This window comes from Gracilinanus agilis, chromosome 6 (assembly GCF_016433145.1).
Source record: "Gracilinanus agilis isolate LMUSP501 chromosome 6, AgileGrace, whole genome shotgun sequence".
Classification (NCBI taxonomy): Eukaryota; Metazoa; Chordata; class Mammalia; order Didelphimorphia; family Didelphidae; genus Gracilinanus; species Gracilinanus agilis.
Window position 1 is genome coordinate 182,075,042 of NC_058135.1, and position 15,587 is coordinate 182,090,628.

The following is a 15,587-nucleotide window of genomic DNA, read 5'->3' on the forward strand; positions in this document are numbered from 1 at the left end:
AAATGAAGGATAGCACTTATGTTTTATTACACTATTACTTGGTTCTAAAACATGATTGTCTTGGTCTTCAGTGAGTGTAGTTCAAACAAGGACTAGAGGTTTCTACTGAGATTTAGGAAACAATCATGGCATTTGATCAATTTCAGGATGAATCAATGACAATTTCCCTTTGAGGTTCTTTCTTAACTCTTTTTGATCATGACCTTCTACAAAGTTCAGAAACACTGAGCTACCCCAAATCGACCCACTGTCATAGGAGAAGAAAAAATTACAGTATCTGTAGTGACTGTGAAAAGTAAATGAAATATCCAATTATACAAAAGGTTGCAATTGTTCAGCTCCCCTAAACAGAAAATGTAAATGCAAAACTGTTAGACCTTGGCATTTCAGGGTTTTACTGAGCTCCATTCAGAAAGCATCCCTGAAGATTTATAACTAATATAAAACACTAATTGAAGGTAAATCTTGGAAACACACCTGGAGATTTCTGCTAGTTACCTTTAACTTCTGTTATAGTGAACTCTAAGAAACTATTTTTGGAGATCAAATGGGGAGTACTTTGAAAAGCTCAGCTTGATTAAGAACAGACAACACACATTTAGGAAATGAAAGGAATTGCTCGCTATCTCTTTGAAATCTGTTAGGGACCTCACTCCAGGTAGACAAATGGGAGAAAAAAGCTAAAGAGGATTTTAAACTTAGATGTTTGGAAAAACCTTTGACAAAATTCTTTACTGTCCTATAAGATCTGAGGTACACACCAATAAAAGAAACAGGAAATTGGCTCACTGGACAATGTATGGAAAGGAAGCAAAGTTCCTGGAAATAGCTTTTCAGGCCCAAATCTGTTACCTTTTTTTTTTTTTTAGGGGGAGCAGTCAACTTGTATAGTTCAGGATTTAGCAACAAATATCCAGTCATGTAATAAAAAGAATAAAAACATCTGTGATTATTGCTCCTAAAAAAATGACTTTTTTTTAAGTCCTTACCTTCAGTCTTAGAATCAACAGTATGTATTGGGTCCAAGGCAGAAGAGTGGTAAGGGATAGGCAATGGGGGTTAAGTGACATGTCCAGGGTCACACAGCTAGGATATGTCTGAGACCAGATTTGAACCTATAACCTCTTGTCTCTAGGCTTGACTCTCAAACCATTGAACTACCCAGCTGCCCCCTCAAGACATGACTTTAAAGCATATAATAGTTTATAATATGAATATAGTAATAAAAGCATTTATATAGCACTTTAAGATTTACAAATATTTTATGTATTATAATTGAGGTGATCCTTGGAACTTTGTAAGGAAAATGCTATTACCCCATTTTGGAAATAGGGAAACTGAATCTCAGAGAGATTAAGGTACTTATCCAGGATCACACAGCTAATAATTATTTGCAGCAAAATATTCAAACTCAGATCTCCCTAATTCCAGGTCCCTCAATCTATCCACTGTGCTATCTAGCTGTTAATTTGATTAAAAAATAGTGAAGTAAATCATTTATATATTATTTTAGTTAATAAAAATGATAAAATATTATTAGATCATATAAGTCAATCAATAAATATTTATTAAATGCCTTTTATGTGCCAGTCCCTGAACTAAGAGTTGAGGATGCATAGAGAAGCAAAGGCTAGTTCTCTTTAGGATAAATTGGAAATATTTACTAGAGGGAAGGCACCATGGCTAAATGGAGAATGGATTGGAGTGGTGAGAGACTCTTCCTAGACAGACCCATAAGTAGGTTCTTACAATAATTCAGTCATGAGATGATGAAATCTTACATCAGAGTGGTGAGGGGTGTCAGAGAATAAAAGGGGCAATATTGGAAAAGTCTTGCAAAGTTTAAATTGATAGGCCTTGGCACTAGACTGCAGGAGTGTGAAATAGTAAGGGGTTTAGTATGACAAAGATAAAAGTGATAAGTACGTTATCTTATATTAATATGAAGAATACCTCAATATTTTGACAAAATATGATTATTTTATTATTATTATTATTATTATCTATTATGATTATCTATCTCCATACATGCATGCAGAATACAAAGTTTGAGAAAAATGCAAAACAGATTTCAAGTAAATGGGAAAGTTTTACATCTTGAGTATTTGATGCCCTTTTCACAGTGGTTCAGAAAGTAGATCTTTACTTAATACTTAAGAACAGAGAAGAGCTTTAGTTTTCCATCATCATAAATACTTGCTCCACTCAAGAAGGTATTTGTCCTTCTACAACTTCATGTATTAACTTCAAGAGTTTTTTGGACCCCATATGTCAAAACTCTACTAATATGATGATGCATTTTTATAGACAACTGGGAAGGTCACAAGACAGAATATATACTGTCCATCTCTGGGAAAATATTTGAAAATATTCCCTTTAGGGGATTTTATGGCCAGAAAATGGGCTTTATTAGTGTAACTTTTAAGAAGCCAGTTTCATTGTCATATTATGGGATGACATTAGAATTGAACTTTAAAAGAATTTTCTTTTTCTAAGAAGTTCCCAAATTTGTGCCCTAAAATTTTTGATTAAAATTAGGTTGAATAGAGCTAAATCACCTGGAAACCAATGATAAAACCAGAACATATTAAATCAAAATTTGTGGAACTCATAAGGGATCATGAATTTTAAAGACATACTAAGCTAAGACTATCCATTATAATTGGATGGTGTGTTTTGTTCCTTATTGTCACTGAATGGAATGATCTTTACTTTTGCCATATTCTGAGAGAAAGCAAACCAGTACTAGAATAATGATGGGTCATTTAAGCTGAAAGAAGGAGAATGGCAAATGACTCATGTCTTCTTAGTTAACATATTTGTAAAAACGAAAAAAAATCTATATCTACTTCTAGACATAGGGAGATGGAGGGGGGAGAGAGGGAGAAAGAAGGAGAGAGAGGAAGAGACAGAGAGACAGAGAGACAGAGAGACAGAGGCAGCAGAGAGAGACAGAGAGAGGAGAGAGAAATAGAATATGGCCTAAGCCTGGTCACTTTATGACTATACATCTTTGCTGGCTGGGGCACTTTCCATATATCCCAACCCAGTACCCTAGATACTTCCTCAGATACACATGTTCACAGAAAGACTTGGCACCTTATTATAATGATGAAACAAACCCTTCACAGTCTTTCTGTCTTTCTGTGATGACCACTGAATCAGAAAGCAATTAGACTTATTAAAACTATCAATAAGCACATGAAAAAGTGTTCTAAATCTCTTATAATTAGAGAAATGCAAGTCAAAACAACTCTGAGGACCCACCTCACACCTAGCAAATTGGCTAAAATGACAGCAGGGAAGATTAATGAATGTTGGAGGGGATGTGGCCAAATTGGGACATTAATGCATTGCTGGTGGAGTTGTAAACTGATCCAACCATTCTGATGGCAATTTGGAACTGTGTAAATGGAATTAGCTCACCCTCATTCATTCTTGAGATTTTAGCCACCAGGAATAATGTCACCCCACCCAACTTGAAATTAAGTTGGGAGGGGGAGGTCTGTGACCCACATGTGACAATAAGTAACAAATCAAAAACAAGTGACTGCCCCTGGGCAGTCCAAAACAGTGTTGATGCTGCCATTTGTCCATGTAAAACTTGAGGTGGACCCAGGAAGTGAGGAAAGCTGCTATCTTTTAAATATGATGGTAACTTTCTGTGAGGGGAATTTTGCCTTTTGAACCTGGCCTTCCTTGAAGGAGCTCAGGTGAGACCTCAGACTGCTTCCTTTTGAATTGTCACATGGTTAAGTTAGTCTGACTCTTTTTCTTCCCTTGGTGTTTCTGGAGGCTCTAGCCTCAAAAGAAGCCTCTCTTCTTAGAGGAGGCCTCATGGCCAGGAGCCTTGTTTAATTAACCTCTGTGCTCTCTTTGTTGGAGCCCTTGAAGCCTTGCCTGGTTCGGGCCTCCAGACCAGGCCGAGTTTCTCTCTCTCTCTCTCTCTCTCTCTCTCTCTCTCTCTCTCTCTCTCTCTATCCTTCTCTCTCTCTCTCTTTCTCTCAATTTCCCTTCTTTCACTCTTTCCAAATTGTAAATAAACCACCATAAAAGTCATCCTGATTTGGGTCTATTTTATTAGGAATTGATATTTATTCAATTCCTTGGCAACCACACTAAAACTCTTAAATATCCAATCCATTCATAATCTGTTTCTCCTTTTTACAGAAATATACCCAAAGATCTTTAAAAGACTTTTGATCCAGCCATAGCACTGCTTGGTTTATACCCCAAAGAAATATGAAGGAAAAAGACTTGTACAAAAATATTTATAGACATGCTCTTTGTGGTAGCAAAAAATTGGAAAATGAGGGAATGCCCTTCGATCGGGGAATGGCTGAACAAATTGTGGTATATGCTGGTGATGAAATACTATTGTGCTGAAAGGAATAATGAACTGGAGGAATTCCATGTGAACTGGAAAGACCTCCAGGAATTGATGCAGAATGAAAGCAGATCCAGGAGAACATTGTACACAGAGATTGATACACTGTGGCATAAGCAAATGTAATGGAATTCTTTACTAGTAACAATGCAATGATCCAGGACAATCTCGAGGGACTTATGAGAAAGAATGCTATCCACATTGAGAAAAAGAACTGTTGGAGTAGAAACACAGAAGAAAATCATATGACTGATCATGTTGTTTTATGGGGGTATGATTGGGGATTTAAAATCTAAGCGATCACCCTAATGCAAATATTAATAATATGGAAATGGGTCTTGATCACTGACACATGTAAAAACCAGTGGAACTGCTTTTTGGCTACTGGAGGGGGGGGAAGAGGAGGGGAGGAAAAGAACATGAATCATGAATCATATAACCATGAGAAAGTATTCCAAATTAATTAATTAAATAAAGATTCTCAAATTGAAGTAAACAAATGCATGAATAAATAAATAAATGTGTGAATTACAAAACAAACAAAAATGAATGAATAAATAAATGAAAAGGAAGAAAAAAGAAAGAAAGGAAAAAAGAAAAAAGAAAGAAAGGGAGGAAGGAAGGAAAGAAGGAAGGAAGAAAGGAAGGAAAAAAGGAAGGAAGGAGAAAAGAAAGAAAAACAATAAAGCAATTAGACTTTTAAAAAGTAACTCTTGGGGCAGCTGGGTAGCTCAGTGGATTGAGAGCCAGGCCTAGAGACAGGAGGTCCTAGGTTCAAACCTGGCCTCAGACACTTCCCAGCTGTGTGACCCTGGGCAAGTCACTTGACCCCCATTGCCTACACAGAAGTTAAGGGTTTAAAATTAAAAAAAAAAAAGTAACTCTTGACTCTGACCCCTGGCACTCCTTGTCTTCCTCTCTCTCTCTCCTTTTTTTTAAACCCTTGTACTTCGGTGTATTTTCTCATAGGTGGAAGATTGGTAAAGGGTGGGCAATGGGGGTCAAGTGACTTGCCCAGCTGCCCCCCTTGTCTTCCTCTCTTGAACAAATATTGTATAGTTCCTTTTATTTTCTGGGATTTCCCATAGGGATAGAGGGTTTATAACTCAAATAGAAATAGTCATTGTTCACTTGGTAAAATAGGGTCTCAACCAGGTGTGCTTGAGTCTGGCTATTCTCTTTTATATTTCTTTCAGAATTTAAAAAAAAGCATAAGGACAATAACAAACAACTAGAATTTATATAGTGCTTCAAGATATTCAAAACACTTAATGGATGTTTTTTCAAACATTCCTCAGAACAATGCTAGGAAGTAGGTGCTATTATTATCCTCACTTGAAACTTAAGCTGTCAGAGATAAAGTGACTTGCCCAGGATCATACTTCTAGTAAGTGTCTGAGGCTGGATTTGAATTCAGGTTTTTCTAACTCTAGGTCTAGGACTCTATAGACAATATAATATAGATGACATTTTTATCCTTGAAAACATTACAAGTCTGAGAGGTTTGCAGCTCCCAAGTGCATGCTGCATGAAAAATGGGGAGAGGGTGCACTCTTATAAAATTATTATACTTTTTTAGAAGACAAGATGATCACTGACCTTGCCTGTGTGTGGACAGAATCTGCTCCCCTCCTCCCAGCTCATCCCACCTCATTGCGTGGCTGGATGTCATATGAATATTCCAACACTCCAAACAGAGGTCATAGGTGAACAGCTCTAAGAACATGACCCAGAACTAAAGGTTATGGGTCTGGGTTCTAAAGAAAGGATAAAGGTGTGGTGGGAGACCTCTCTATTAACCCGGAGGCGACTGGGTAGAATCATGGCAGAGAGAGAGACAGTCATATGAAGAACTATGTGGTCAGGTAAGTTAGATTAGGTTTAAATCTCTACATATCTGCTTTTTTATTTTTAGTGATTATTAATAAACTTTATGGAAAAGAAGAACTTGGAGATACCAATTTAAATATAACATCTGGCTTGCCAAAGGACATAGGCTCTGAGGAAGATAGAATGAAGCCAGTCAAAAGTGGAATTGGGATTCAGCAGTGCCCCCAAATGCTTCATATTTTGTTTTATGTATCAACTTCTAGGGAGATTATAATATCATTGTGATTATAACATCTTTAAAATATTATTTCTGTTTTAATATTATTTAATTTTAATTTTAATCAGTGCTCTGAGTCAAAAATTTCGTCTCTTATTTTGCCTTAGTATAGGAACTTCTACTAGTAGACATTTTAGGACAGGGCAACACTGAAACATGAATCAGTCCTTGGATAGAGATATATAGTCACTGGCAAGGCATTGCATCTTAAGTCATACCTCTCACTCTTCTCTGCTTTTGAACATATTCAGTTGTTAAATAGATTTTCCTTCACTCTGCAATTTATGGTATCATAAGATTATAGATCATAGCATTATCATCCTGATGGAAGGAAAGTTGCTTTGAGGAAGCAACTCTTTTCCCAAACAATCAGCCTCTACACTGTCCTATCCCCTTTCAGGGGGATCTATAGAAGGGAATGGAGACATTAAGATGCCTTTGTCAACTGTGCATGAATTAAAACAAGGGAAAAGATGATCAGAAATCCATGTTATAGAATTATATAAAAAAAAAAGAATGAATGAGTTTTTAGGACAAGTTTAGTAAGGAAAATATTTGCTGATATGGGTCTAAGGATATGAGATCAGGCTTGCAAGATCTGATCAAGTACTCACAGTGGCTAAGAAAGTAAATAGTGGAAAGGCAGTGGGTGTCTTTTACCTAGATCTTAGCAAGACATTTGATAAGTATTTATGTAAGATGTAACAAAGGGAAATCAAGGATTTGGAACTGATGATCTAGGAATGAGTAGACCTTTTAAGTACTGAAAGAAATGTTTATTTTTCTTCTTGGGTTATCTTTGAAATAAATGCTTTCTTGTAAAAGCTAATTGTTGACATCCAAATAGAAAGGTACCAGTCAATTTTATCTAACAGTGGGAAGAACATGCTTAGAGTGAAGGCTAGAGCTGATAGTATTGAAGAGACTCCCTAACCCCTCAGAGGCACCACTAGAATCATGAAGAGGTGATATAGACAACCTGATTCTAGGGAAATGTGCTAAAAATAACACACTATAATATTTGCTATCACAGTTTATATTTTATATATCTCATTCACTTATCTATTGAGAGGGGATTTTTAATCATACAAATTTTTATTAATTTCATTTAGATTTCATAGCTCAAAAGTTTAGAAGTAGGATGTGATGTCTTTGAAGTTATGGACTTTTATTATTTGTCTTTATCCCCACTCTAATAATAATAATAAAAAAAGATGTAACAATAGTAATATAGCTAGTATAATCCATAAAACACTTGACATGCTATCTCATACAATCCTTAGAACAACTCTATGTCGTAGGTATTTTAAATATTCCCATTTTAGAGATGAGTGAACTGAGGTTGAAAGGTGAAATGTCTTACACAGGATCACACAGGTATTCAGTGTCTGAGAAAGGAAAGGTACTTAGACTTTCTTGATTCTACTTATCTATCTAACTTCCTTCCTTCCTTCCTTCCTTCCTCCCTTCTCCATTTTTCCAAGTATTAATTCAAAGACAGAAGAGTGCTGAGGGCTAGGTAATTGGAGTTAAGTGACTTTCGCCAGGGTTATACATCTAGGAAAAGTCTGAGGCAAGATTTTAAACCAGGACACCTGGCTCTCTATCCATTGATCCACCTAGCTACCTCCTAACACAAACTTTTAACAAATGCTGGTTGAAGTGGATGGGATGATAAGCAATATCTAATACAAATTCATTCAATTTCCATACTGTTGATTAGGAGAAAGCAAACAAAGATGACAGTAGTTTTCATTTTAAAGCTCTGTAATTATTAAAGATTGTTTTGTGTAGCTCTTCAAGTAAATTTGACATGATAGCATCACAGGACATGAAGGGATTTGCCCAAGATCTTGTACTAGTAGCAAATCCAGGCCTTGAACCTACATCCAGTGATTACAGATATAATTCAGAATAATGTGTCCATTATACCATGTCTATTCAGGAAAACACACACATCCTGCATTTAGAAAGTTAAATTAATCTTATCTGATGATAATAGAAAGTAATGTTTTTAATGCATATTATAATATAAAAAGGAACAATCTTCTAAATATTTTTAGTTTGATCCAGAAAGTATTTCAACTTCATATTTCATCCTAATTTATTTAAGGATGAGAGGGCTACCTATGAATATTAATTTCTTTTTTATTTTCTTTTTATTTTTTCAGTTACATGTAGAAACAATTTTTGACAGCTGCTTTCTGACATATTAGAATTCATATTTTCTCCCTTTCTCCCTTCCCTCTCCTCCTCAAATAGGTAGTCAGATATAGGTTTTAATAATGCTTTCGTGCAATATATATTTCTATGTAGTTCATGCCATGACAGAAGACATATCACATGTATAATAAAAAAACTCATGAAGGACTTCCCTTTGATCTGCAACAATTATTTCTTTGGCTACGGATATTTTTCATCATGGAGCCTTTGTGGATGTCTTGGGAACTTGTTTTACTGATAATATTTCAGTTCATCACATTTGATCATCCTATAATATTTGTTGCTATATATATTGTTCTCCTAGTTCAGCTCACTTCACTTTACATCAGTTCATATAAGTCTTTCTAGGTTTTTCTGAAATCATCCTGTTTGTCATTTCTTATGGCATAATAGTATTCCATTACAAACATATACCACTACTTTTTTAACCATTTCCCAAGTGATAGACAACCCTTCAGTTTCTAATTTTTTGCCATTAAAAAAAAGCTACTAATTTTTTTTATTTTTTTTATATATAAAGGTAGGTCATTTTCCTTTATCTCCAGTCTCTGTGGGATCCCAACTTTTTAGTGGTATTGCTAGGTCCTTTGACCTTTGTATACATAATTCCTCTCTCTCCAGAATAGTTGTATCTGTTCACAATAACAGTGTATTAATGCCCTGAATTTCCCACATCCCCTCCAATATTTATCATTTTCCTTTTTGATCATGGTAGCCATTCTAATAGATATGTGGTGGTATCTTTGGCTTGTTTTAATTTGCATTTTTCTAATCAAAACTATTTAGAGCATTTTTTCATGTCTATAAATAGGTTCTTCCTCTGAGAACTTAATGCATATTAATTTCAATGTCACACATTTTAAAAATATATTTTAGTAATTAATTATAAATGTATGTATATGATAAAAATTGGCTTTCATGGAATGGTAAAAAGGAACAAGTAGTGTTATCTAAAGATATTTGTTTGAATTCAATTTGAAAAAAAATTATGATGATGATATTTATCCAGAAAATTAGAAAACTGATTATTTAAAATATATCAGGAGTATTTAAATTCCCTTATTTAACTTCTTTGAATAATTATTATATCTGATAATTGACAAATTCACATATATATATATATATACTTTATATTTGTAAATTAAACATTAATTTTTTACTTTACTTTTCAACATTAAATTTTTACATTAATAAGTTTTTTACAATTAATGTGTTATAAAAATTATATTAAATATTTTATATGGCAATTTAGAATAGAATGATCTGAGTTACTTTGTTACCATCTGAGAAATGAAATCATTTTTTGTATGAGGACCTACTCTGAGTTTGACAAAAATTTTTGCTTTTATAACAATTAACAGAGTCAATAATAACCAATGTTAGGGATGGAGGAGAGATAGCGAGAAAGTCTATGAGGGTGAGACTTTCTTCTACCTCTCTCCTCCCGCCTAATATACTCTCTGGGAGACTTTAAAGGGGTGACACCCCAAAACTGGGTAACCTGTATGATCATGCCACCCCACAGGAGTTGGGGGTGAGGTTTCCCTATAAGATGAGTTATGGGGTACCCCAATCCAATTTTGAATGAAGGCAGAGTTCACACAAGCCTCCCCCAAGGTCAGTCAACTTCACAGCGGGTGGTCTGGCTTCAAGATGGAGGCAGCCAGACTAAGCTGTGATTTCCCTCCCCCTTGTAGTCTCTCAGGCACTCTGGAACACTATCTGACTAATGAATGGGTTGGGGAAAGGGGTGAAGGGCAGAGGGATTTGGGGGTACTCTCTTCTCTGTTTATATGGGGTCCTTTACTGGGTGGAAACTTTTGGGGTTCCCACTCCTAAGTTTCTTCCCTGCCCCTTCTCCTTCTGTTTCTATTTCTATCCTTTTTATAACTGTAAGTTAGACTCGAAAGAGTTTCTCAGCAAGGTTGGGTAATGGGGGAAGGAGACTAAGAGACTGCTCCCAAAATGGAGTCCAAAAACTTAGCTCACTTGATTATTGAAGTCTTGCTGGGTGATAAGCAATGGAATGCCTTTGACCAGGGAATCAGGGTTTCAATGTCCAAAGAAAGATCCTCAGGAAGCCCTCAGGACTGGATTCGAGCTGAGATATCTTCCTCCTCTCTCCTTCCAGTCTTCCCTGGAAGACCTCTCCTCTCCCTCCTTCTCCAGAATTCTCTCTGGTCTCAGCCGTCACCAACTGTCACCAACTGTCAGCCACTCCTTCTCTGGCTCCTTTTGTCCCATCCCCCTTGCACAAATCCAATCCTTACACTTTCTATATTTATCCCAAGAAAATACTATCTTTTAAAATTTTTTTGCTATATTGTAAATTCTTTGCAGGGAGTAACTGTGTTTTATTTGTCATCTTATATTTCCTCAAAATGGAGTACACTCCTTAAAAACTTGTTGAATGATTCAAAAATATGAACTGATATTAAGAAGATAATTTTGAATTCAGGGGAATAATCTCAGGGCTTATTTAAACTGTGAAAAATAATCATAAAATTCATTTTGACTTTTTGAAAATATGCTCTAACTATTCAGAACTAATTGTTGTACTAATATATATATTTTTTCTGCTTTACCCTCAGTGAGCAAAGCAACTCTTTTAAAAAAAATCAATTAGTTTGTTATATTAAAATGGCAGGTTAATTAATTCCCTCCCTCTTTTCTTCCTTTCTTCCCCCCATTAGAAAAGGCATCATTTGATAAAATGATATTGAGACAAAGAACTCTTTAATTTCTATTCATTAGTTCTTTCTCTGGAGGTGGACATATACAAGACATTCTTCAAATGATATTTCTGTTTTTGTATATGATGTTCTCTTGGTTCTGTTTGTTTCATGCTTCATAATTTCATGTAAATCTTTTCATTTTTTTTTCCAAAATTAACACAAATATAGTATAGCATTTGTAATAGGAAGAGCATTGGCCTTGGGTTTGCAAGGCTTAGGTTCACATCCTAACTATGCTATTAACTTGCTATAATACTACTAAAATCAATTTATCTCTCTGGGGCCTCAGGTGCATTATTCTTTAAATGAGGAGAGTGACCTATAGGATCCTTCAGCTGGCAACCCTATCCTCTCCACAAATACATCAAGTAGTGATATCTTTCACATGGGACAATTGCTTCCTTATTTAGGTTTAACATAACAACTTTATAAAGACATCCAGTCTATTCATTCAGTCTATACCAACCAGGCACCCCTCCCATATGCTGCCTGCAGTTTTGATTTGAATGGATTTGCTTTAAATTCCTTTAACTCACAAGTTGTTTTATTATCATTTGTATATGGTAGCCACTTTTGTTTTTGTTTAATGAATGAATGAATGATCTTCCTTGAGCAGGAAGATGTGTGGTAGGAGTGATTCTGCTACCAACTATATTAATTTGACAATTACAGCATCCATTTTAGTGAATATGGCAGGGATTAGCTATAGCTACAGAATGAAAATTGGTGGTATTTTGTCATTTATCTATGTCATGGAGTAAGATTTCAGTTCAATTCAACAAGTATTTAATGAGTTTCTACTATCTGGCCCTGATTAGCTTATAAACAAGTAATTGTGGAAATCATAGTATTTAGGAATGCATAGGGAATTAGAGTCCAGCCCCCTCATTTATAGATGAAGGAATTGAGCACTGGGAGGTTAATTGACTTGCCTAACATAACACAGGTTGTAAATAGTAGAGTTAACATTCAAATCCAAAGTTTTCTGACTTCAAAATTCATACAAAACTGGCTGACTCAGGGATTGCTAAAAACTCACTTAAGGCATCTGATATCTTAAAGGTGGTCTAATGGCAAGTTTCTTTTGGATCTTTTAGAGTCATACTTTTGAGCCAATTTCTAAGTGAGGAAGTAAAGGGAGGGAATGACATTATTTTATAATAGAATATTGTTTCCAAATCCGACCCAGATTTGTTGCTTACATTTTGGAAATTAAAGGGGCCAAGAAAAAGCTTCAAAAAAGTGCCTAAATACATCTGAGCAAGTTAATTCTTGGATCATACATAGGAAGGACATTAAACCATTGCTTATTGGCAATTCCTTTTCTTTCCTATCCTCTCCCCTCTTGTGTGGGCTGAAAGTCAATTCCTTGCCTGAACTGAGGCAGAAATGAAGGTAGCTACCCTTATTACTGATACAGTCTAGTAATGTGGAATTACCCTCAACCTTTTTTTCAGTTTATAATCTTATCCCTTATTGATGCTTACCTCCTAGGATGTCACTTTGGTTCTGTATGACCAAAATAATAAATGACTTAAAATGTATCTGAGCATTGCCTATGCATCTGGAGACACAATGAAATCTAATTCTTCTTTTTTTAAATTATGGTTTATGGTTGTGTCACTGATACATGATTATAATCAATATTTAATTAGTTTGGTCAGTTGTGTTTTTACAATATTTATCCTCCTGAAAATTTCTCTGCATTGTAATAAGGACAAGGAATCCTATAACTAATAGCTAATTTTTCAATGAAAAATACATTATAGAAAAATTTCTAGGAAACTTTGGAATTTGACTCTATTTCTAGGTTTTTTCCCCATAATGTTGTGTTCTCAGAATTTAAGTGAAAGTGTTCAAATTTCTTGAAACTTAATTTAACCCTTAGATCATGAAAATAATCTAATCTTCCATTATAAAAAAATCCTCTCTCTTTCTCTAATACTTTCTTTTCATGTCATGTATCTATGTTTCCATTTGATGTCCTCAGCTCAGATACAGGATGGATAGAGGGATGATGGGAGGGTGAGGCCAAAGAGGAGGTTATACATATTTAACAAGGGACTGGCTATGTAATTTTCCCTGACAAATACAACACTGTGTCTTCTGGAATTTTGCAGGAAAGGCATTTAGCCCAGTCAGCACTGCTGTAAATTTCTAAACACCAGCTAGACAGAATTGAATTCAATCTTTTATGTGCCTTGGGACACATCCAACCCATTTCTGATTTTTCTCAGAAATCCTGCTGACTTGGAGCAGGTGTGCCTTAAAATAACAAGAACTCATCAAGGCACGATTGTTATCATTCTGACGGCTTCTTCTTAACTCCTTCCTGTTGCGCACACCTGGTCACACAGGCATCATGAATTTTTTGGAGTGAACGACAGTCAACCCCACAGAAAGGTCTTTTTTTTTTCTTTTTTTGTGGAAGGATAAAAGAGATTGTTTTATTAACAACTGATGATGGACACTGAAAGTGGAATTGAGCTGAAAGGGGGAAGTTTTCAGGAGCGTTCCACCTGTGTTTGGTCTGCCACACTATCCTGACTTAGCGCTTCACTTTGGGATAGCAGGTGCAGATTCTTTGCTGTATCAAGAGATCTCATAAGCCATGTTCTCATTACTAATTATATAATTTCTTTCATTTTAATTGAAGCACTTAGAAATCTTCTCAGTCTAAACATCATAAAATGTTATTGGCAACTAGTTAACATTGTAATTCTGTTTTTAGCTGATGTAAACAAAAGCCATATTCCTTACCATTCCCCAATCATGAAAGAAAATAGAAAGTAAAAGAAAAGGACTTAAAAAAGCAGTAATATCAATTTAAGGCCTGGCTTTTTCTTTCATTGAGGGTAAATTCAAGGGAATAGATCTTTTATCCAAATTTGGTTGAACTGGCTATGAATTTCCATGTTAGGTAATAAGAAGCAGCTAGATAGTGCAGTGGAGAGAGGATTGGGTCTAGAGTGAGAGAGACCTGAATTTAAATCTAACCTTAGACACTAGCTCTATTATCCTGAACAGGCTACTTGCATCTGTATGCCTCAGTTTCCTTTCATGTAAAATGGGGATAATAATCGCACTTAGTTCCCAGGATCATTGTGAAGAAAAAATAAAGTAATATTTGAAAAGCATCAAGTGCAATGTAAATGCTAATTGTTAGTATTTTTGTTATTATAATTACAGTTTAATGCAATGCTGAGTCACAATAGATAATAGGTGTTTAATCTTGCAAACAATTGGCAAGTTAATGATCTTTAAGAGAAAGTGGACCAGAAACATAAGATTCAAGATAGTGAGGCATGAATGGGCTTATACTGAATCACTGAAGTATACAAATGAGTTTTGCAAAGCCCTCTCCTCAAATTGATACTTTGGGGTAATCAGGATAAAAATAAATACCTGCATCTCTACAGTTGAGGACAAGTGGACTTCTTGAGAAGGACTGAGTAACTTGACCATGAGCAGGTAACCATTTTATCATTGCAATCTCATTTAAAGATCTCTCCTTAATCCTAAGAATTTCAAACAACTATGCTTTTCACCCATCTAAATTGAATAAAGTTATTAAGGCTACTTAAAATGCACATATTATGGACTTTCTTCATTACCTGGATAGGAAATCAAAGGGCATCTACTTGAGGAAAAGCAAGAGTCATTTTATGTGTGTGTGTGGATAGATAGATATTCAGACAGTGTTACACAGACAGATAGACAGACAAACACAGATAGATAAGTAGATAGATAATGATAGAGAGATAGATAGTGACAGACAAATAGACTGATAGACATTGATAGACAGACAGACAGATAGATAGTCCTAAATTGAGAAGTGTCTGAGCCAAGACATAAACTTGGGTCTTTTCATTCCTATTTAATCCATTGCTCTTTCTACTACATAACCCTCTTATGTTCATGATAATGTGATATAAATGGCACTCATCTCTGCCTTTACCCAGATACTATTCATTGAATAGGAGAAAGGACTGGGTTATGTTTTCAGGTGGCACAGTGGATAGAACACTTACTCTGAGGTCTGAAAGATTCTTCTTTCTGAGTTCAAATGTGGCCTCAAATACTTACTAGTTGTGTGATCCTGTATAAGTCACTTAATATTGTTTGCCTCTGTTTC